At 41.2% G+C, this 4,102-nt stretch overlaps 1 non-coding gene across 1 annotated transcript; it reads right to left on the bottom strand.

Annotated features, from left to right (window-relative positions):
* Nucleotides 1-1,151: 1,151 nt before the first annotated feature.
* On the bottom strand, nt 1,152-1,259 carry LOC130972603 (small nucleolar RNA R71). Its single transcript, XR_009083762.1, has one exon. It is a non-coding gene; the product is annotated as a small nucleolar RNA R71 (small nucleolar RNA).
* Between the last annotated feature and the right edge of the window lie 2,843 nt (nt 1,260-4,102).

Genomic DNA, 4,102 nt, shown 5'->3' with positions numbered 1-4,102 from the left:
CTTTTTCAAATCATATCTTTTCAATCAAATGTTTTCAAAATCAATTTCTTTCCTTTTTCAAAGATACTTGCTATCAATTAATGATTTGATTCAACATTTCAAGTATGTTGCCTTTTCTGTTGAGAAAGGTTTAATGTTTGAATCATATCTTTTCTTGTTAGGCAAGTTATTAATTTTTAAAAATCAAATCTTTTTAAAATTGTTTTCAAATCATATCTTCTCAATCACATATTTTTTTTAAAACCAATCATATCTTCTTAACCTCATCTTTTTCAAAATAGTTTTCAATCAAATCTTTTTGACTTCTAATTTCAAAATCTTTTTCTAAACTCACTTGATTCTTTTTCCACTTTGAGTTTTCGAAAATTATCAATCAATTTTTCGAAATGATTTTAAGAACTTCTTAATTAATTTTTGAATTTTCTTCTCCTCGTCCCACATCCTTCTATTTATGGAGTACCACTCCTTCTCAATGCACAATTCGAACTCTATCTGATTAAGTTCGAATTCTTCTACCTCTTTCTTCTATTTTTCTGTTCTTCTGACACCTCAAGGAATCTCTATACTGTGACATAGAGGATTCCATATTTTCTTGTTCTCTTCTCTTTCATATGAGCAGGAGCAGAGACAAAGGCATTCTTGTTGAAGCTGACCCTGAACCTGAAAGGACCTTGAAACGAAAGCTAAGAGAAGCTAAGGCACAACTCTCTACAGAGGACCTAACAGAAATCTTCAAAGAAGAAGACATGGCAGCCGAAAACAACAACAATGCCAACAATGCAAGGAAGGTGCTGGGTGACTTTACTGCACCTACTCCCGACTTCTATGGGAGAAGCATCTCTATCCCTGCCATTGGAGCAAACAACTTTGAGCTTAAGCCTCAATTAGTTTCTCTAATGCAACAGAATTGCAAGTTCCATGGACTTCCATTGGAAGATCCTCATCAGTTTTTAACTGAATTCTTGCAAATCTGTGACACTGTCAAGACTAATGGGGTTGACCCTGAGGTCTACAGACTAATGCTATTCCCTTTTGCTGTAAGAGACAGAGCTAGGACATGGTTGGACTCACAACCTAAAGAAAGCTTGGACTCATGGGAAAAGCTAGTCAATGCCTTCTTGGCAAAGTTCTTTCCACCTCAAAAATTGAGTAAGCTTAGAGTGGAAGTCCAAACCTTCAGACAGAAGGATGGAGAATCCCTCTATGAAGCTTGGGAAAGATACAAACAATTGATCAGAAAATGTCCTTCTGACATGCTTTCTGAATGGAGCATCATAGGTATTTTCTATGATGGTCTCTCTGAACTGTCCAAGATGTCTTTGGATAGCTCTGCTGGAGGATCTCTTCATCTGAAGAAGACGCCTACAGAAGCTCAAGAACTAATTGAAATGGTTGCAAATAACCAATTCATGTACACTTCTGAAAGGAATCCTGTGAACAATGGGGCAAATTAGAAGAAAGGAGTTCTTGAGATTGAGACTCTGAATGCCATTCTGGCTCAGAACAAGATATTGACTCAACAAGTCAATCTGATTTATCAAAGTCTGTCTGGAATGCAAAATGCACCAAGCAGTACTAAGGATGCTTCATCTGAAGAAGAAGCATATGATCCTGAGAACCCTTCAATGGAAGAGGTGAATTACCTAGGAGAACCCTATGGAAACAACTATAATTCTTCATGGAGAAATCATCCAAATTTCTCATGGAAGGATCAACAGAGACCTCAACAAGGTTTCAACAACAATAATGGTGGAAGAAACAGGTTTAGCAATGGCAAGCCTTTTCCATCATCTTCTCAGCAACAGACAGAGAATTCTAAGCAGAACCCCTCTGACTTAGCAACCATGGTCTCTGATCTAATCAAAACCACTCAAAGTTTCATGACTGAAACAAGGTCCTCCATAAGGAATTCGGAAGCAAAAGTGGGACAGCTGAGCAAGAAAGTTACTGAACTCCCTCCTAGTACTCTCCCAAGCAACACAGAAGAAAATCCAAAAGGAGAGTGCAAGGCCATCAACATGGCCGAATTTGGAGAGAAAGGAGAGGAAGTGAATGCCACTGAGGAAGACCTCAGTGGGCGTGCACTAACCTCCATTGAGTTTCCCAATGAGGAACCATGGGAATCTGAGGCTCAAAATGAGACCATAGAGATTCCATTGGATTTACTTCTGCCTTTCATGAGCTCTGATGAGTATTCTTCCTCTGAAGAGGATGAGTATGTCACTGAAGAGCAAGTTGCTAAATACCTTGGAGCAATCATGAAGCTAAATGACAAGTTATTTGGAAATGAGACTTGAGAGAATAAACCCCCTTTGCTCACCAAAGAACTGGATGACTTGTCTAGGCAGAAATTACCTCAAAAGAGACAAGATCCTGGGAAGTTTTCAATACCTTGTACCATAGGCACCATGACCTTCAAGAAGGCTCTGTGTGACTTAGGGTCAAGTGTAAACCTCATGCCTCTCTCTGTAATGGAGAAGCTAGGGATCTTTGAGGTGCAAGCTGCAAGAATCTCATTAGAGATGGCAGACAACTCAAGAAAACAAGCTCATGGACTTGTAGAGGATGTTTTGGTGAAGATTGAAAACCATTACATCCCTGCTAATTTCATAGTCCTAGAGACTGGGAAGTGCATGGATGAAACCATCATCCTTGGCAGACCCTTCCTAGCCACAGCAAAGGCTGTGATTGATGTTGATAGAGGCGAACTGATCATTCAAGTGGATGAAGAATCCTTTGTGTTTAAGGCTCAAGGATATCCCTCTGTCACCATGGAGAGGAAGCATGAAGAGCTTCTCTCAAATCAGAGTCAAACAGAGCCCCCACAGTCAAACTCTAAGTTTGGTGTTGGGAGGCCACAACCAAACTCTAAGTTTGGTGTTGAACCCCCACATTCAAACTCTAAGTTTGGTGTTGGGAGGTTCCAACATTGCTCTGAGAAAATGTGAGGCTCCATGAGAGCCCTCTGTCAAGCTACTGACATTAAAGAAGCGCTTGTTGGGAGGCAACCCAATGCTATATTTTATCTATTTTCTTTTGTTATTTTATGTTTTTTGTAGGTTGATGATCATGAGAAATCACAAAATCAATTGAAAAAGCAAAAACAGAATGAAAAACAGGAAGAAAAATAGCACACCATGGAGGAAGAACTTACTGGCGTTTAAACGCCAGTAAGGCTAGCAGGTGGGTGTTTAACGCCCAGTCTGGCACCATTCTGGGCGTTTAACGCCAGAAAGGGGCACCAGACTGGCGTTAAACGCCAGAAAAGGGCAAGAACCTGGCGTTAAACGCCAGAAAGGGGCACCAGCCCGGCGTTTAACGCCAGAATTGGCTCAAAACGTGATTTTGCATGACATTTGGTGCAGGGATGACTTTTCCTTGACACCACAGGATCCGTGGACCCCACAGGATCCCCACCAACCCCACCACTCTCTCTCTTCTTCACTCATTCACCAATCACCTCAACACCTCTTCCCCAAAAACCCTTCACCTATCAAATCCCATCTTCCTCTTCACCACTCACATCCATCCTTCATAAAAACCCCACCTACCTCACCATTCAAATTCAAACCTAAACCCCACTTCTCCCCCTCTTTGGCCGAACACAAAAGCCATTCCCTTCTTCCTCATTTCTTCTTCTTCTACTCTCTTCTTTCTTCTTTTGCTCGAGGACGAGCAAACCTTTTAAGTTTGGTGTGGTAAAAGCGTTGCTTTTTTCGTTTTTCCATAACCATTTATGGCATCCAAGGCCGGAGAAACCTCTAGAAAGAGGAAAGGGAAGGCAAAAGCTTCCACCTCCGAGTCATGGGAGATGGAAAGATTCATCTCAAGGGTGCATCAAGACCACTTCTATGAAGTTGTGGCCTTGAAGAAGGTGATCCCCGAGGTCCCTTTTTCACTCAAAAAGGGTGAATATCCGGAGATCCGACATGAGATCCGAAGAAGAGGTTGGGAAGTTCTTACCAACCCCATTCAACAAGTCGGAATCTTAATGGTTCAAGAGTTCTATGCCAATGCATGGATCACCAAAAACCATGATCAAAGTGTGAACCCGGATCCAAAGAATTATCTTACTATGTGTTCCGAGGGTAACCTGAAACTG

The sequence above is a fragment of the Arachis stenosperma genome, chromosome 3, assembly GCF_014773155.1.
Source record: "Arachis stenosperma cultivar V10309 chromosome 3, arast.V10309.gnm1.PFL2, whole genome shotgun sequence".
Lineage (NCBI taxonomy): Eukaryota > Viridiplantae > Streptophyta > Magnoliopsida > Fabales > Fabaceae > Arachis > Arachis stenosperma.
This window is presented reverse-complemented; position numbering and strand designations above follow the sequence as displayed.